The following is a 20,636-nucleotide window of genomic DNA, read 5'->3' as shown; positions in this document are numbered from 1 at the left end:
TTAATAAGCTATATGACCTTGGATAAGTAATTTTCTCACTGTAGAATCTGAGTGATGACAATTGCTACATACATTGTTATAAAGATTTAATCAACTTTGAAAAATACCCAGTTTTTCTAAGATTATAGTTGCTCATTAAATGTTAGTTTCTGTCCCTATGTTCCCAGGTGTCTTTTGAATACTTTGCTGTCACTATTTTCCAGCATGTAACCAATACTTAAGCCAAACGGAGCAACTTTTCCCTACGTATTAAGCAAGTAAGCTTCCCAATGCGGTCATTTCTCAATCTTTTAAACATTCCCTTAACACTCTTAATTCTTTACTAGCACATATCTTCTTCCTTTTTGAATTACAGGCACTTCTGTTGTTCTCCATCTTGCCACACAATCTTTCCCCAGCTCTCACAATCAGTGGTATCTTCCACTTCCTTCATCCCAGACACATTTATTTACCAGAATCTGATTTATTATCTCGAAAATTGTTATGTCTAAGAAGATTGAATTGATGAAAGAAAAAAGAATTCTCTAGCTGAATTAACATATTGAATTAAATTTCTCTAGTGTGTTCTCAGAGTAACTCTAGGACATCCTTGCATAAATCTTACCTAATTTTATTACAGAATACTGAAATTGTTTACATGACTGGGTCATACACTGAATTTTAATTCAATGGAAGTCAGACTTGAATTCTATTCATAGTTGTAGCCCCAGTTCCATATAAGTTATCTTATCTGTAAACCTATTGTACTGCTTGAGAACCACAGAGATCAACGAAGTTGTCCTTTACAATGCACTCCAGCAGGGTCAAAACATGCTCAAAATATCACCAACCTTTAATTGAAGTATAAATTTAATTTCTTACAAAATTAGGAAATTATTGTAATTAGTTGAAAAACTAAATAATAAGTATGCTCAAAGAAGGGAAAAATGCTATTTCATTCAAAAAATTTTTTTCCACTTTTGGTTTATGTAGAAATCCAACTTTAAATTAACTTATTATTCTCTTAGTGAAATAGCAATATTCCCCCCAAAGTTTCTAGATAATAACATTGTAAAATTAAATTACAGTGTAAATACATGAAGAGATGTATTTTCTTTCCAAAGAAAACCACTTGAGTAGCAAGAATTCCTCTGGAATTATAAAACAAGAAATGTTCTCTTACTATGTGTGGGATGTAAATTCTCCCCCGATATAGTTGACTTTACTTCTAGAGTTTTATGCTAGTATTAGAGGCCTGGTGCATGAAAATTCATGCACTAGAGGTGGTGGTGGGGGGGATCTCTCAAGCCAGCCTGCCCCCATCACAGTCCGGGAGCCTTCATGGGTGGGAGGCAACCTGGCGATCAGGGGAAGGCAATGCCCCCATCACACCACTGCTGCTGCCACTGCCAGCAGCAGAAGCCTCAGCTGGCCCTGGTTACCTGTGCCTCGGGCAGTCCTGGGCGGCTGGGCAGCTGCCATCTGAGGCTTGCCTGCACCTCGGGCCATCCCTGGGTGGCTGGGGGGCTGCAGGGACTAGGGGACTCTGGAGGCAGGCATGTGGCAAGGCTGGGCCCACTTGGGGGCAGACCCAGTCTTGCTGTGTGCCTGTAGCCCCGGTGGGGCTGAGGGGACTGGGCAGCACCATCTTGTGTCTTGAGGACATGGCAGTCAATTAGCATATTCTCTCCTTATTGACTGTAGGCCCAGACATCTTTGCAATGATGTGAGGGTCAATTAGCATATTCCCTCTTTATTAGATAGGATACTGATCTACCAAAGTGGGCATGTGTATGCAACTGAGGTCATTTAAAGAAACTAACTCCATGTACAGCGCCAAATGTTTGAGAAAGAAACCAAGAGAATCTGAAAGGTAGCCAAAGGCCAGAACTAATTAATTATTTGTTAAATTAGGAATGAATAATTAATATTTATAATTAAGTTGTGTTCTATTTATTTATTTTCTCCACTTTTTTCCTGTTCTACCAAAAGTCATCTGTGCCAAATGGCTTTCACACAAAGCACATTTTTTTGTTTGAAAAGGCACATATGGCTGTATTACCTATAAGTAATGTACAGAAGTTAATTCATGAAAAAGAGAGAGTATGGCTATCCAAAAGCTTCTTCTTTCTCTCTACATGCAAAATTTTTACATTCATTGAACTAAAAGGAAGACAATTTTGTACCATTCTCTTTTCCCAGAAGCTGTTCTGTATTTGTTAGAATGAATTCCAGAACTTTCTTCCCATCTTCAAATAGTGAAGACATGAACTTTCTCACAAGGTCAGCAGCCAGAGCTGGGGGATTTGTGGGGATACATGTTTTAAAGCCAAATATTCTTGGGAAAGAGAAGACCTCGGATAGATATTGACTGTCTCTGTACCGTGGACACTTGAGAAATGCGGTGCTTAAATACTTAATGTTTTGGTGCCAGAAATAGATCAAATAGACAATGGTGAAAAAGCAAAAATGTTTCCGGAACAACCGGAGGTCAATTTTGACTTTAACTATTCCGGCAAGCTTAACCTGGATTTCTCAGTCCCCACATGTGGTCTTCATATTGTGTTTTGTACCTGGACTCACCCCTCCTAAGGCCAGGCTCAGGTCATCCGGCTGGGGTTTTTCCTGTGTATGCTAAAAGATAGTACAAAAGCTGACTCACTGCTCCTCTTGCCAGCGAGTCTTTCTGCTGCACAAAAGAAAGCAACAACATAGGCAGCCTTGAACAGATTTGGCAAGGCTGACTTGCAGGAATGACTTCCATATGGTGTAAGATTAGAATTAATTATTAAAACACATGGCAGTTAAAGAGCCCTGAGGCATTCTATGTCCTGACAGAAAAGAACAAGAATGAAAAAAATACTAAAAAACCTCAGTGATTTTGTAAATAACTTTATACAGTCCAGAGCATATAGCCTTATTTAAACTATTTGGGGCTTAAATAATACTTTAAGAACAATATCCCCACTGGCCATATGCACCAAAATTGAAAAAAAAAAAAAAAAAAAAAAAGGAATAAGAGAGGAAGAAAGGCACTTTTTAAAAAAATTGCTTTGCAAAGAGAACAAGGAAAAAAGATATGGAGACAGCTGAACAAATCTATAATAAAACTTACATATGTATATGAATATAAAATATGGCTTATTATATTGATATAGAGAATATACTTTATTTTTTATGAAGTTCTTACAGGCAAATGGAGGTTCAGAGCTGTCAACTCACTTATTCAAAGAGACACCAGGGGCTTACATGTTTTGGGTTTTACCTGACTTAGAACAGTTCTCTGTGTACATATTTATATGTTTGCTGCATATATATCATTTGTATTAGATTGTATATAATTTACATTAGGTTATAGATATTTAAAGAGTGAAGGTTGTGCTCAACTTCTATCTGTATTCTAATGTAACACATGGCACATTGTCTTGCAAAAAGTATTTGATAATTATTTGGTAAATAGAATTTATAAAAACAAGTTAACATTATTAATGACATGGACATTTTCAAGCACAATAATGATTCTCTCCCTCATTTATTTTATAAACACTTATAAACTGACTATTCTATTTCAGACACCATATTAAATAAAATTCATATTGGTCTTCAACAAAATTACAGCCTATAGAGTGATAGAAATATATGTAAACAAATAATTATAAATACTAAGAGAATTATTTAATTAGTTGTATTAAACATCATACTGTAGACAATAGTCCTTTATGTAGTGGTAATTCTAGGGACTATAAAAATGGGCCAAGCTCACCAATTAAATATAGACTATCAGAATATATTTTTAAAAAGAAATATAATAATTTATGATTAAAAGCACCTATCAATAGCACATTTAAGACAAAAGATATAGAAAGGTTTAAATAAAAGAATGAAAAAATTATTTCAAGCAAGTATGAGCCAAAGGAAAGCTGGAGTGTCAATTTTAATGTCCGACAAAATAGAGGTCAAGGAAAAATGCCAAAAACGACAATGGAGTACATTTCATAATGGAAAAAGCACCAATATAATAGGAAAATATAATCATTAACCATCATGAGGGGCACACTTAACATTTCAACACATGTGCATGCCACCTGCAATCTGAGAATAAATCAAGCAATAAGTTATTTGTAAAACTGGTTGTTTTAATATACCTTTATTTAAAACTCAGAAACTGCTTACCAAACAAAGAGTACTCATTTGCTACTATCATATCACAAAGGAGGGTTCAACAATTCTAAAGTATCAATGTAATACAGGCTACATTTTTAAGTCCTAATGCAACAAAATTAGAATTTACTGTGAAAAAGGTAACTAAAAGCCAAACATGTGGAAATTAAAAATATATTACCAAAGAATACCTAGGATAAAGTGAAATAACGGAAAAGAAAATAGAGGAATTCTTAGATCTGCATAATAATAAGAGCACTGCAGCCCTGGCTGGGAAGCTCAGTTGATTGGAGCCTCCTCCAGATGTGCTGAGGTTGCAGGATTTATCCTTATGGGGAGCACATGCAAGAGTAGATGAGAATGCATAAATGGGTGGAACAACTGGTCAATGTTTTTCTTCTTTAGATACCAGGGCCTCTGCTTGGGCATGGCTTGCCTGAAAATTACCACAGGCCCCTCACCCAGGTCACCCCATGTCCCAAAGGAACCCCCACCCTCATACAGGACACCCTTCAGGGCAAACCAGTTGGCCCCCACCCGTGCACCAGGCCTCTATTCTATCTAATAAAAGAGTAATATGCAAATTGACCATCACTCCAACGCACAAGATGGCTGCTCCCATGTGGACACAAGATGGCCATCACAAGATGGCCAGCAGGGAAGGGACCAGGTCTGCAAGGGAGGACAGTTGTGGGTGATCAGGCCAGCAGGGGAGGGCGGTTGGGAGGGACCAGGCCTATAAAGGAGGGCAGTTGGGGGCAATCAAGCCTACAGGGGAGGGCAGTTAGGGGTGACCAGGCCAGTAGAGGAGGGAAGTTGAGGGTGACTGAGCCGGCAGGGAAGGGCAGTTAGGGATGACCATCCTGCAAGGGAGGTCAGTTAGGGGAAAACAGGCTGGCAGGGGAGTAGTTAGGGGGTGATCAGGCTGGCAGGCAGAAGTGGTTAGGGGCAATCAGGAAAGCAGGCAAGCGAGCAGTTGTGAGCCAGCAGACCTGGATTGTGAGAGGGATGTCCAACTGCCGTTTAGGCCCGATCCTACTGGGGATCCTACTGGGGATCCCTCAACAGGTCCCAGATTGGAGATGGTACAGGCCGGGCTGAGGGACATTCCCCGCCCCGCGGCCCCCCCACCTTGCAAGAATTTTGTGCACTGGGTTTCTAGTAAATAAATCATTTTACATGAGATAGTAAATGCTAAGAGGAACCAAAAAGATTATGTGGCTCTGCACCTATTCCACATTACCTGCAGTTCATTCCTTTGGTTTAACTCATCCCCTAACACATGTTCATCCATGTGTTAAGCTATGCTAGTGAGTAAGATGGGTAGTTTATCCTTGTGGAACATGTAGTTGTGTTGGAATGAGATAATTATGAAAATGCATAATAAATTTTCATAACATGAAGAAAAATTACTGCCAGTTAAGAAAGTACATGATAAAGAATTTAGACTTTGTTTAGGGGTTTGTGAAGAAAGTGCTTGAAGAAGGTGTGATCTGAAATTTGAGGTAAAAGTTAGAGTTAAATGTATAAAGAGGGAAGTAAGAACAGGAAGAGAAAGAGTCTTACAGGCTGAAGGAAAGGTTAACTATATAAATTATAAGGTAGAATGAGGCTTTGTGTATTAAAAGGCACAATTATTGACTATGGCAATAATTTCACAATGTGTATTAAATCACCACATTGTATACCTTAAAAATTCATATTGTGCAATCTAAATATATACAACTATAGGCCCTTTGCAGGAAGATTCCTGCAATAGGGCTTCCTGCTTTGGTCTCTGACACCCTGCCTGCTTCCCTCCCTTCTTCACCTCCTTCCCTCTCTTCTCCGCAGCCCCGCTTGCTTGCTTCTTTGCACCTTTGCTCCCTTCTACAGTGCTTGGCTTCTTTCTATACTGTCTTTAGTCTTCACTCTGCCTGGATATGCAAATTAACCGCCATCTTGGTTGGGTTAATTTGCATACTTGCCCTGTTTGGCTGGTGGGCATGGCTTTTGGGCATAGCAAAGGTACAGTCAATTTGCATGTTTCTCTTTTATTAGATAGGATTATTATTTGTCAATCATACCTCAACAAAACTGGCAAGAAAAAACTTATGACAAAGTTGGGATATTGGGCAGAATCATATGGAAATGCCAATGATCTTTTTTTTTTTTTTTTTTTTTTTTTTTAATCATAAGGGTAACTGAAAACAATTGAAGAAAGAGAAGAGAGATATGTTTTTGAATAAATGACTGTGGATTCAACATAGAGAATAGATTAGAATGGGCAAGAGTTAATACAGAAAGGTCAGTTGAAGGAGCAGTAGTTCAGTGTTAGGTGGTGGTAGCTTAAACTAAGATGATGCTTAAAATGGGGAAAAGGAAGAGGAATATGAAAGTTACTTAGAAGGTAATGTTGAACCAATGAATGTAGAGGTAAAGGTGTGTTGTCAGAGATTGCACAATTGGTACCAACCTAGAGCAGTTCACAGTTTGCAAAGAGAAATAAAAATGGATATAATGAGTTGGTATGCTTTGTATTATCTAGATAGAAATATAGAGTAGGTGTTTGGATTGGGGTTCAGTGTCTGATCTAAACTGGCAATAATAAAATTTTTTCTTCTTTTTTTCCTTTTTCTTAACAGCTTTATTGATATATCATTGACATACAGTCAACTGCACAAATATAAATGTACAATTTGACAGTTTTAACATACATACATACATACATACATAAATATCCATGAAATCTCAAAATCAAGATAGTGAACACAGCAATCCACCGGAAATTGGGATTAGGGGTGTGGGGTGGATGTGTTCTCCCTGGGTTTTCACTTCTTGTTATCAGCTCACAAATTTGTACTCTGAGTCATGAGACAAAATGAATCATTCATAAAAAAAAATTGTACAAAAGTGGGAAAAAAGAAAAACAACTTCCTATCCACTTGGCAGGTAATCAGTATTTCATTAGCCTGAATCATATCACTGCACCCTTCCGTTCTCTTTCTTCATTACGCACAAGACTCAGCTGGAATGCAAAGCGCTGGGAAAGTGCCCAGCTGAGGTCTCAGGCCAGCTCCTGGCTGTCCTGTTTGGGGACTAGAGGGGATTTGGGCCCCCAGTTCCCTAACAGGCCTGCCTTCCTGAACTTCATTCCCACTGGCTACTCATTCAGCCTAGGGCTTCAAGCTTGAGTTCCTTCCCCACCTCTAACTCCTCAGTCTCCCCTGTGGTCTAAGAGAAAGAGATGATTATTTACTCTTGTTTCTAAAGCCAGCCTCTGCTAGACTTAATAATTCCTGCTCTTTTCCACTACTCAGCAATATTTTTTATATTCCTCCCAGGTGACAGATACTGTCCAAGGCTCCTGGAATGTAGCAGAAGTCAAAACAGACTGAAATCCCTTCCTTGGTTAGCTCACATCCTAGTGAGGCGGGGAAACTAAAAGCCAGACCCTAACTTCCACTGGTCTCCCTTTCTTCTCTATCGTCTTCAGTAAGTCGCCCTCTGAGTTACTTTCCTTTTGCCCTCAAAGATGCAGGCCAGCTCCTGGCTGTCCTGTATGGGGACAAGAGGGGATTTGGATTTTATCCTCATCCTCTTGCAACTTGTAGCCGCTCTATGATTTCTCTCCTTTCATTTCACTGTTGACTGTGTCAAGCAGTTTATACTTCATGGTTTTAAGTCCTCTTATCCCTCCTCTGCAGTTGAGCTCAGAAACTGAGGACCTTTCCCAGTGCTTCCTCCACTGAATGTCCTTTTCCCTCTGCACCTTTGTTTCTCACACTCTTTCTTCCTTGGGTTTCTATACCACTGCTTAGTCTATGATCTTCTCCAGCTCCAGGCCCTCCCTGTGTCCTCCATGGGCACATCTTCCCCTGTCCCTGACTGTGGACAAGGTTCTTTCTGCTGCCTTCTACATTTCTCCCTCATTCTCCTGCCACCTCCAACAGCAGACAACTCTCAAATCTCTATTTAGGCACTGGCCTCTCATTGCTGTACAAAAGGTATATTTCTAATTTTCTTTGGGACACATACAAGCCAGGTGCATTAACTTCCAGCTCTCCATCCCAACTTCCTTGTCTCAACAATAATAGCCCTCAATTCTTCAATACCAAAGGGAACTCCTTGTTTGGAATTGTGCTAGACACTCATTATCAAGAAAACCAGCCAGCTCCCTAATTAAAGGGAACATTTAATCCGTGAATCAATTTAGTTTAGGGGATAATCCCAGCCTCTGGCAAAGAAAGCTAGAAAGCAGGCTTTGTCTTCAAAGGAAGACTTACCATTGCTACCCTGTTTTCCTGAAAATAAGACAGTGTCTTATATTAATTTTTGCTCCCAAAGATGCGTTCGGTCTTATTTTCAGGGGATGTCTTATTTTTCCATGAAGAAGAATACGGTACACATTTATTGTTAAATGAAAATAAAGGAAATTTATTACCTGTATACGGTACGGTAGTACGGTAGTTGTCAACGCAAACCAGACAAACTGTATCAAGAATTTACTCATTTATTGAATGACAATCATGTCATCATCTTCTGGAACATCATCATAACAATCCAATCCCTGAATTTCCTGGTGAATTTCTTGTGACTCCATTTCTTTCAGAATCAGTGGACCAAATCTCTCATGTTTAGCCTAGGGGGGGCCTTATTTTTGGTGGGATGTCTTATATTTCACTCAGAAGGAAACCTGTAAGTAGGTCTTATTTTTGGAGGATGTCTTATTTTCTGGGAAACACGGTAGGTTGAATTCTGCAGAGCCCTGAGTGAACTGGGGGAAGAGAAGGGTGCTTGGAGCCTCAGAGAAAGGGGATTGGTGGTGGAGAGAAAGGGAGCTAGAATCAGCTATTTGCTGATTCTGTATCCTGGGCATGGCTACTTCCTTAGGGTTTTGCTCCTATCCCACAATGAACTGATGTGGAATGACAATGATAAAAAGCAGAAAACTCAACTGTCACAGATGACATTACTAATACATATTAAATGGTATTCTAGATGGGATCCTAGAACAAAAAAAGGACATAAGACTAATAATTAAGGAATTCTGAATAAAGTATGAACTTTAGTTAGTAATCAGGTATCAATATTGACTCATTAATTATGATAAATGTATACATTATGATAAGATGTTAATAATAGGAAAAACTGGATGTAGGATATATAAGAACCCTCTGTAGTTACTATCTTTGTAATTTTTCTGTAATTATGAAATTATTCCTAAATCATTCATTAAAAATAAAAGCACTAAACTCTAATGAATTTTTTTTCAAGAAAAATGATTTCAAATATAATAATGTTATATGCAATAAAAATTCATATTTCAAGAAAAAAGATTTTAAATATAATAATACTAGAGGCCAGTGCATGAAAATTCATGCACTGGAGTGGGGGACCCTCAGCCCGGCCTGCTCCCTCTCATAGTCAGGGAGCCCTCAGGGGTGGGAGGCGACTTGGTGTTCAGGGGAAGGCAATGTCCCCATCACACCTCTGCTGCTGCCACTGCGCAAGCTTTGACCGGCCCTGGTTACCTGAGCCTCGGGTGGCCCTGAGCAATAGGGCTGCCACTATCTGAGGCTTGCCTGTACTTCGGGCCAGCCCTGGGTGGCTGGGAGGCTGAGGGGACTGGGGGGCTCCAGAGGAAGGCACACGTGTGGCAGGGCCCACTTGAGGGTGGGCCTGGCTAGGCCGTGCACTTGCTGCCCCAGCAGGGCTGAGGGGACTGGGTGCTGCCATCTTGTGTCTATGGGTACCACCATCTTTGTGAGGGTGTGGTGGTCAATTAGCATATTCCCTCTTTATGACATAGGATTACCAAAACTGTACTAATATAGTACAGTATCACAAAGCTGTAGTAAATATTAAAAATCTACAAATAACAGGATTACTTCTATTATATTCTAAAATATTTTTTTCCTCTGGCTCTATTTTTGTTTGTCAGTTTAGTTGTTCATTATATTTCACAAATGAGTGGATTGTATGATATTTATCTTTCTCCAACTAACTAATTTCTCTTAGCATAATGCTCCCCAGGACCATCCATGCTGTTGAAAATTTTTTCTTTTTTACAGCAGCATAGCATTCCATTGTGTAGATGTACCAGTTTTCTGATCCAGTCATCTGCTGATGGGCACTTAGGTTGTTTCCACATCTTAGCTATTGTAAATTGTGCTACTATGAACATAGGGGTATATACATCCTTTCTGATTGGTGTTTCTGATTTCTTGAGATATATTCCTAGAAGTGAGATCACTAGGTCAAATGGGAGTTCCATTTTTAATTTTTTGAGGAAACTCTATACTGTTCTCCACAGTGGTTGCACCAGTCTGCATTCCCACCAGCAGTGCAGGAGAGTTCCTTTTTCTCCACATCCTTGCCAGCACTTGTTTGTTTTTGATTTGTTGATGATAGCCATTCTGACAGGTGTGAGGCGGTACCTCATTATCATTTTGATTTGCATCTCTTGGATGATTAGTGACTTCGAGCATGTTTTCATATGTCTCTTGGCCTTCAGTATGTCCTCTTTCAAAAAGGGTCTACCTAGGTTCTTTGGCAATAAAAATTTGAGAGTCTTCAGCCAGTGCTGAATAAAACGTTTGCATTTATTTTTCAAAATAAACAACAAGACTCATGTCCCTGTAGTACTCCATAGAATGAACTGCTTTGTACTCAGGGATGTATGAAGGAAATGAGTCCTTAGGAGTACCTGTCTGTCACTTTATTTTGCTTACTATTTTTTACTCCTTCAGGAGTAATAATAATAAAACCAAACAATATATTGCATAATCTCAACAAAATTAAGTTATATATAGGGAGGTTAAACCACATAAGTTTATTGGGATGGTTTGCTCAGAGTAGGCGATCGATACATATTTGTTGTTTCCAACTCACACTAAAAGTATTGCTAAATCACGTTTACAACTGAGTTTGTTGTAAGTAACATGACTGTTACCAAAGATACTTTTAGACTCCCCTTTACGGAGACAAGAGAAAGCCCTTCCCATTCTGGAGAGGCTGACTTTGGCTACATAGCTCAGTGACCTGGCATAACCTCACAACCAAAATTTCAGTCTGTCACTCAGCCTTTGGTGGGCCATGGGCCCTCTCAGCTAATATAATTTGGCAAACATGAAGTGTTTTATGAGACAGGCAATGTGGAAAGAACGCTGTAATTTTGAAAAAAGATTTTGCCAATGTTTTTAACCACTCACCTTCCCAAATACTCTGCCTCAGTAGAATTCATTTACAAATACCTTGTATTTTCCATGTCTTTTTCCATTCCCTCTCTAGGGACCCAGGACAGGATATGAATCTTAGCTCTTATAGCCACCTGGGATCAGGGTGAGTAATCAGCTGGAGGGATCAGGAAAGGGCCAACTTCAAATTATTATCAGGGAAAGGGAGTCAATGGCTAGAATCAGAGGAATCATGTTACATGTTGGATTCCAGGGTACAGTTTCAGATTGTACATGGGAAAATGCGGCAAGAAGACAAGGAATCAGTAATAGTTCTCTGAGCTAATGCCAGGAAGCAAGGATTAAAGAATATGGACACAGCCCTGACTGGTTTGGCTCAGTGGATAGAGCGTCTGCCTGCTGACTGAAAGGTCCCCGGTTCAATTCCGGTCAAAGGCATGTACCTTGGTTGCGGGCACATCCCCATTAGGGGCACATCTCCAGTGTGCAGGAGGCAGCTGATCAATGTTTCTCATCGATGTTTCTAACTCTCTACCCTTCTTCCTTCCTCTCTGTAAAAAATCAATAATATATATATATATATATATATATATATATATATATATATATATATATATTTTTTTTTTTTTTAAAAGAATATGGACACATTTCCAGAACATAGCACCGGATAAAGCAAGGGTGTCAGGAGTTTCTTTCAATGAGCTGGGATGGTGGGGCGTTTACAGGCTCAAGATCACCTCAGATACCTGTGTCCCTATGCCTCACATCACTCCCTTTTGGAATTCTTGCCTGTCCCTTTGTCTGTGTAAATTCTTTCTGTTTTTTGTGGACCAGCTCAAGTCCTACATCGTGTATGACCACTGATATGATATTTAATTGGTCTGGGAACAATTGGCTAAAGAGCCATTTCCTAATAAAAATGTCAAGTCATTGTAGTATGTTTGTTTTAGGAGGTAAATTTTGCAACTTTTATGTCCCTCTAAGTATACTGCTTTCTTTTCCAAGAACCTTGAGAGTTTTCTCCTCTTTTGCTTTAAAAAAATTTCTATTTACAGGAAATTTTGATGTTTTAGCCATACGTTTAAATTTAATGTATTATATACTTACTGTAGATAGGCCTGCTTGAGGTTAGGGCTCATGGTTTATTTGCATTGCTTTATATACTTGGTAATAATACATATTATTTATTAAGTATCAATTATATTTCAGACACTTCACTTATATTATTTCTAATTTTCATAAAAGTCCTTCCAGGTAAGCATGTTATCCCCATTTTGGCTTGGAAAGGTTAACTTGGTCAAAGATTTGAACCAGTTAATGCTTGAGATGGAAACTCAGGTTTGAGCTCTCTTCACTCCTCTAGGCAGCCTTGGGTAGCTGTTGATTTGATTGATGTGAATTTTTGGTTGGGTAGTTTATGTTCCTCATCTCCAAGAGATTCTGTAACCATCTCCAGAGCCAGTCTACACAGAAACCAGTGTGTGTGTGTGTGTGTGTGTGTGTGTGTATGTGTGTATGTGTGTGTGTGTGTTGGGGGAGGAGGGATGCATGTTTTTGTGCCTCCTAATTTCATATGAGAAAAGTTTCAGTATTTTTTTTCTTCCTTTTGGCTTCCATTTTTCTTCTCTTTTGCCTCCATTATTTTTTGTCCTTTTTCTTATTCTAAACTCATTTATTAAAAAAATGAGTTTTCTTATATCACACTTCAACCTTTCCTCCTGCCTCCCAGATATAATTTCCCCTCAGTAAATGCCAGGTCTAATCTATACTTGCAATTTTCCAAAGCCTCTTTAGGTAACTAGCTAAATTCCAAAAGGTTAATTGGTCCAGCAGTATAATTAGAGGGACATAAAAGTTGCAAAATTTACCTCCTAAAGCAAACATACTACAATGACTTGACATTTTTATTAGGAAATGGCTCTTTAGCCTTCAGTAGAAGGTGGGGGTGGGGGTCTTGTTACATATAGTTTCTTAGAGGAGAAAACCGTGTGGAGTTGCTTGAGCTATTTAGATCTGACCGTGAGGCTTAAGGCCCTGCTTGCTCTTCTCCAACTCTGAGCTCAAAAGCCTTCTCTGTGGTTCAGAAGGACCGGTCAGCCTTCTCTGGCTGGTCACTGCCAATGTGTTCATACATTTTCAGATCCATCAGGTGGAAAGAATCTACTAAATACAAGTGTTTTGATGCATCCCGGAGATATTTGAGTTATATGCTCTTAAAGTTATATATATGTGTATAAAATGTGATAATAGTGGCAATAAAATGTGATTAATGCTATATTAGATAAGGCCTGTATCATATGCGAGGAGAGCCCAGAGGCCTGAAGAAGGCAGAGACCCATTTCAGTGTGGTCCTTGATGGTTGACGAGGAACTGCCAGCTAGGGAAGGGAGGTGAATATTGTAGGCAGAATGAACAGCTAGTACCTTAGTGCAAAACCACGAGAAAAATAAAAACAAAGAAAGCTTGTGAAATGTGTGACATCTTGCCCACTTTGGGACACTCCTTAACTATAAGACGGATGCTTATTCTGTGCCATGTGATGCTCCAAGTCCTTAACCTGTGCCATTTCACTGAATCTTCATAACAAACCTAGCAGATTAGTTCTGTTATCCCCATTTACACAGTGAAGCAGTAGTAGAACGGGCTGTCTAACCCCAGTGCTTAGGTGCCTAACTGCTGTGGTAATTGCCTTCTATCAGGCTCTTCCACGTGTTTGCTCAAGAAACAGAAATAATTATTAATGGGGTTCCTTTTTCAGGTCACCTGCATACTTCGTTAATTAAGAAAAACCTTCAAAGGTATAAGGGAGATAATGCAACAAATTCCATCCTGGATTTAATCGTGAATCTGAAGATCCTGTTGGGACAGGAAGTGATAAAGGTCACCACCCTTAATTAAGCTTGAGGGGCAGCAAGTGCCAAAAAACATGGAATGCGGGATTCAGACAAAATCATGTTTCATTTCCTGGGATTCATGTGCCAACTTTTATAAAAGGAAAATAGAAGAACCTGTGAGGGTTCAGGTAGTTTATTTATTTATTTATTTATTTTTGTCGTGTTCAGCTTGTATTACTGTTAGCTGCCTTTAAGAACTCCTTGTATTCTTGGCTGTATCATTCACAAGGGGTCAGGTGTTCAACATGGATCTGAGGCAATAATCACATGTGGGGGCCCGGATTCCAAGGGCTTTTGGGAGCGGATTTGTGAGAAAAGAGTGGAAAGGAAGCAAGGAGGAGGATGTTTATTTTTAATAAAGAGACCCTGCCCTAAGTTCCTGAACTCAAACCAGTCTAGACTTGTTTTTTTCCATTTTACACAATGTCCGAAACAACAGAATAAATTTATTAAAACCAAACAAACTGGGGGTTGAGTTCTGGCACTGAAAGTCAGACAGAAATAGAATCAACTGCTTTTGAGTTGAGTCGAGTGGCTGATTTACAAAGCAGTGGTAGATTAAGGCTGCAATGGCCTTAACTGAACCAAAATCATTTTCACTAGGAGGAAACAATGGGGAGGCAACATGTCTGGCCTGGGGCCTAAGACATGAATTTGTCAGGTCTGCCCTCCCTTTCTTACAATTTTCAAAGTTCAAAGTGAAATGAACCCTTATAGTCATTTTTCCCATCACCTTATTTTGTGTGGAGGGGACTGAGACTCAGAGACGTTAGATGTTCCCCTCTTCCAGTCATAGCGTTAGAGCAAACACAGTATTGCTAAGTTGCCCGACAGTACCTACCAAAGGGCAGGTTCAGTTTTGGCCCTTCTGGGTTGGGAAAAATAACGTGGGAACAATTTATTTTACATACATTTGAGCATAGATTCACAGAGTCAACTCTAGTCATTGCTAGATTCTGTGTTTGAGGATTATCCAGTTTTCTTCCATTTAGGCTGCCTTGTATGGTGTTTTGGCATCTAGACAAGGGGTGCATATGTGTGTGTTTGGGGAGTGCTGGTTTATAGGAGTTTTTGAGCCTAGGCCAAAGTCAATGTGTATTTTTACATTTCAGAATGCTTTCCATCCCTCATTTCATTTTATTCCTACTATATACTTGTGAGGAGATAGAAAGTTAAAAGGAACTCTATTTCACATGTATGGAAAAACGAGACATAGTAATGTTCCCAAGACAACATGATTACTTGAATAGGGAAGTCCAGATTCAAACCCAAATATCCTCTCTTTTGTTTCAATTTTCCAAACAGCAGGCCACACTTTACCACCTCTTCTTCTATTAGTATGAATCAGAGAAGTTGTAAAATAAATGAATACTGGAAGGTAGATATGCTCCTATCTTTAAAAAATATTTTTGTTGATTTCAGAGAGGAAGAGAGAGAAACATCAATGATGAGAGAGAATCATTGATTGACCACTTCCTGCACGCCCCCTACTGGGGATCGAGTCCACAACTTGGGTATGTGCCCTTACCGAGAATCAAACCAGTGACCTCCTGGTTCATAGGTTGATGTTCAACTACTGAGCCACACTGGCCAGTTCATATCTTCATTTTTACAAAAGATGCTTCTAGTTAATTTATTTGGGTTAATTTTGAAGAGATGTATGGCATTTGGAATCATAAGAGTCGCTTCTTTTCTGGATACCATTATTTTAAAACTAGAGACCAGGTGCACAAAATTTGTGCCCTGGGGAAGGGAGGTTCCTCAGCCTGGCCTGCACCCTCTCTCAGTTCAGGACATCCCTCTTACAGCCTGAGACCCCTCTCTTCTTAATGCCCACCTGCTCACTGCTCCTTACTGCTCAACTCATTGCTCCTTAGCACTGCCACTGTGCTTGCCAGCCATGAGCTCAGTTTCTGGCTGAATGGCGCTCCCCCTGTGGTAGTGCACTGACCACCAGCTTCTGTGTTGAGCGTCTGCCCCCTGATGGTCAGTGCGATCATAGCAACTGGTCATTCTGGTCATTCCACTGTTAGGGTTGCTTAGGCTTTTATTATATAGAGTTAGTTCTCCATACCTAAAGAGACAGAACCTTTCCTGGCCTTTTTGTGATGAACAGTACTCCATGCCCGACTCTTCTAATGTTCAATCATTTTATTAGGACACTGTAAAAGACAAGATGTCTTGAACAAATGAAACTCTATGGCAGTCTTTTATGTGCTAAGCAGAGAAATAATTCTAATGGAAGGAATAGCTGCTTGGAGACGTGACTTTTTCCTTAGGAGATTCCCTAGTCCCTTCAAGTGTTTCCCTTTGTACAACTGCGACCACTTTGCTCAGATCTAAGTGGCTTGATATCTTTACAGAAAGAAAACACACAAACCTTTTATCTTGATGGATTTTTGAGTGCCTGTTTATTCAAGGGGTATGCCCCTTAGAGAAACATGGTCAAGAATTTGTGGAGGTGCATGAGAAATTAAAATTGGGTCCAAAATCAACAAAGCATTTGCTATGGTTTAGGTTCTATTTTATTTTTATTTTTTGGTGACTAATAACTGTAACTTATAAAGTTCCTCTACCAAATGCATCCCTTTTAAGGTCCTGCTTGATGGTTATCACAGCTTTCCCTCATTCATTCATTAGTTATGTGGCCACAAAGTCCTTTTTAAGTTTATTGTTAAAACTTCTCTCTCTACTTGGATCTTGAAAACCTTGTGCTTAAAACTAGACATTTCTAGAACTATATGGAAATTGTGTATTGTGACTTGGGCTGTTTGGAAATGGCTGGGCTAAGATACTAAGATGTAATTAGAATCACACAGATCGGAAAATGGTGACTTTCTCCTTGAGGAAACCCTGATAAACTTGAGTATTCTATAATTTAGCAAATTGGAAAATGAGGAGGTGGAGAGGGTCATAAGCTGATGGCAGTTCTAAAACTGCAGTCCTTAGGAACTCTCCATTTTAGTACTTGCTCTGGCTCCCATAATTATGTTCAGCCCGAAACTCACTGGCTACCATTCTTTCCCAAACAGCAGCTGGCCCCAGCTGAGCAATGATTCTCTGCCCTTTAGTCCTCACCTTACAAATCAACATCACATTATTAGCCATAACCATTCTTGCATTTCACAATCGTGTAAATACCTTACCACAAACCACATGCCTGCAGGAACACCTAACATTTCCACTTGTTGACTGACCTAGGGCTAGGCCCTTCCCGTCTCCGCCCCGGCATATCATTAGTGGCGTGGAGGGAAAAAGAGCACGTGGAGTGCCCAGGATGAGTCAGTCCCAGAGAGGCTGCAGGTGTGAGCTAAATCACAAGCAAACATTTCCCATTTTCATTCTGTGGCATGTTTGCCAACGTGTGGTGAAGTGCCCTTTGGAACTAGGAAGATTCTCATGGTCACGGAGGAAAAATTAGAGTTTGCAGGTCAAGGCCAGGACTTTCAATGTAGTGTTCAGTATGTATTCAGTTCCCTTCAGCTACTTCTTTCCCTGACCGTGTCCCTTGGTGCTCAGCCTTCATACTATAACTCAACCCGCTTCAACCTCTGCCCCAAGTAGTAACCTGGAGCAACATCCTAGGAAGAGGTGAAGATGGGGGAAGAAGCAGAGACAGAGGCCATGAGTTGGCAGGAAAGTATAAAAGATGGACCACAGGGTGGGTAATTATTAGCAGAAGGTGAATATGCCAGAAAGAGTGAAGAGCAGCAGGAAGTGGTAACAGGAAGGTAAGTCACTATTCACTCTGGATATAAAAGGAAATGATATTTAATAAGAAATATGATAGGGTCCATGAAATTTAGTCAGTATAAATAAGCATTATGGTCAGAATTTAAAGTTAAATCTAATATCTGTTTTTATTCACTCATAAATTACTGTTCAAGTCTTTGCTTTCTCTTTATTGAATATACATCATTATTATCATTAAAATACTTGACTACCTACTAAGAACATTAGAAATTCAGGCCATGTTGGAAGAGGTCACTGAGAGGACATGAACTACAAGCTGGACCTGGACAATTAGAGTCTCCTTATTCCATCCCCTGTCTTTGGAATGTACGTGCTGTCCACAATTTCCCGTTGTGGAAGTTTTTTGAAGATACACCTTTGAGAGAGTAAGAGTCTAAGGATGAATACATGATTAAACTTAGTTATAGCTTCTATATAAACTTTTAAGATTGTGGTGAATGGGTGCAAAGATCTACTCATCTTGTGACTGCCCAAGACAAGACTTGTATGTAAATTTCCTTGCTTAATAAAACTTCGACCTACCAATCTGAAGTGGTCTTCTTCTCTTTTTTTCGTCTCTTCTTGCCTTCTGCGAAAGGTGCCAATTTCAGATCTCTCCCAGGCAACTCCCAAGTTTGCATTTAATTTCTCAATATCTTAGTTAACTTCCTATTTGTCCTCTGTGGGGGAACCAGATGACTGAGGATGGGAAGGGCTGAAATTTACATTATGTTCTGTGGGGTCTGGTCTGTCTTCTGATACATCTTTATCTCATGGTAGAAGTACTCAATAAATACTTGATAAAGAAATGAATGAGTGAATGACTGTGAGAATGAGCATTTAGTACTGTCCCTGGAAACCTTATTGTGAATTAGCTTCAATTCAATAAAGGGGCTACATCTTATTATATGATAAAATGAACGTATTCTTTCTCCACTCTTTTGTATAACATTGGTGCAGTGATTATGGTCACATGAAAGAAGACACGTTTGAGTTGCTATAAAAAAGTATCACAGACTGAGTGGCTTATATGCAGCAGAAATTTATTTCTCACTGTTTCATAGGCTGCAAGTTTGAGATAAGGTTGCCAGTATGGTCAGGAGGAAGAGCCACTTTTGGGTTACAGACTCGTAATTATATCCTCACATGGTAGTCAGGGAAAGAATCTCCCTGGTTCTCTTTTTATAAAGGCACTAATCTTATTCCTGAGGATGCCACTTTCATGATATGATCACCTTCCAAAGGCCCTTCCTCCCAATACCATCGTATTGGGCATTGGGATTTAATATACAAACTTTGGGGACATACAAACACATTCAGACCAGAACACTGCCGCTGCTGGGCGTGTCAACAGATGACGGCACTTAGCTGAATCCCACTCACCAACCTCCAACCCAGCGATTGCCCTTTGCTGAGTGATCACACACTTTTCCTGTTTGCAGCCTGCATCAGACGTTCCATGGGAGGGGATAAAGCCTTAGCCGTCGTTCTCCAATTTGGGACAACTCTGCAAGGACATTTCAGCACCAAATATCCTCATGGGATAACCTGAGCCTTTGTTGTGACTGCATCAGAGCCAAACTTTTCCTTCAGCTTTATCCTACTTTCTTCATTTCCCCACAGGTCCCCAGAGGACCCCCTATTAAACTTCCTGAAAGGAAATTGAGTCTCAGAGTCTTCTTCTGGAGAAGCATAACCTCTCACATAACATGTTAGTTAATTTTAAAACTCTTAGTTCACCAGAGCTAGAATGATGTCAAATCTCATCTGGTTTTTTCTTCCTTAAGCCGAAACTAATACCACATTACCATATTTAGACCAGCGAACTTAATGTAGAAATCGAATTCTGCTATTAAGATGTAGGTGAACATTTTTTTTTTTTGACAATAGAACAATAAAGTCTGGATTCCACACAACTTTTCAAAACCTATACAAGTAGCTTAATCTCTTAACACTTCATTCTCCATTACTTCCTCTCCTAGCATGACTCGATATTCCATTGTTAAACCCACAGAAATAATGAACTCTGCTTGCAGAATGACAAGAAAAGAATAATACACTGGTTTCCCACAGAAATGGTTTGAATGAGGGTGAACCTTTATGATTTTTAAAATTCATGTTTCTTTGATTTCTAGAGTACATTTTCTTCAAAGGTTTGAAACTCAAAAGGAGTTTTTAACTTTCTCCTTTTCTAACTCTCTAGGTTTCTCCATGTAAAAGTACTGTAACTAGGAGGATAAGCCAGATACACCCTACTTCCTGTTTTATTTTTCTCTGTTTGGAAAACCACATACTTTCAGAAAGGTGAAATAAATAGGGCTAGTTTCAAACTCAATTGTGAAATAAAGTTTGTTCATGATGAACCTCTAGCCTTTTGTGGTAGACTCTTTTCCTTTGTGGTTTCTCTTTCCCAACTCTGCCAGCTTTCTCTTCCTCAGCCCACTGCCAGCTTCCTGCCCACCCCTCTCCTCAGCACCCTTCTTCTTCATCCAGCTTTCCCTGTTCTGCTGTTCTCCGTTCATGACCCAGAACCAGTCTGATGGCTCCCATGCTGCCTACTGTCACTATAACAGAAATGTCCCTGTTCTATAATATAATGTCCCTGCTTATCACCCAAGGCCTACTTTGCTCTCTTGGGAGACAATTTTGTCTGGCACTCTTATAGTTGATTAGTAAGTATCTAAATGAATTA

This window comes from Pipistrellus hanaki, assembly GCF_964339955.1.
Source record: "Pipistrellus hanaki genome assembly, chromosome: 3".
NCBI lineage: Eukaryota > Metazoa > Chordata > Mammalia > Chiroptera > Vespertilionidae > Pipistrellus > Pipistrellus hanaki.
This window is presented reverse-complemented; position numbering follows the sequence as displayed.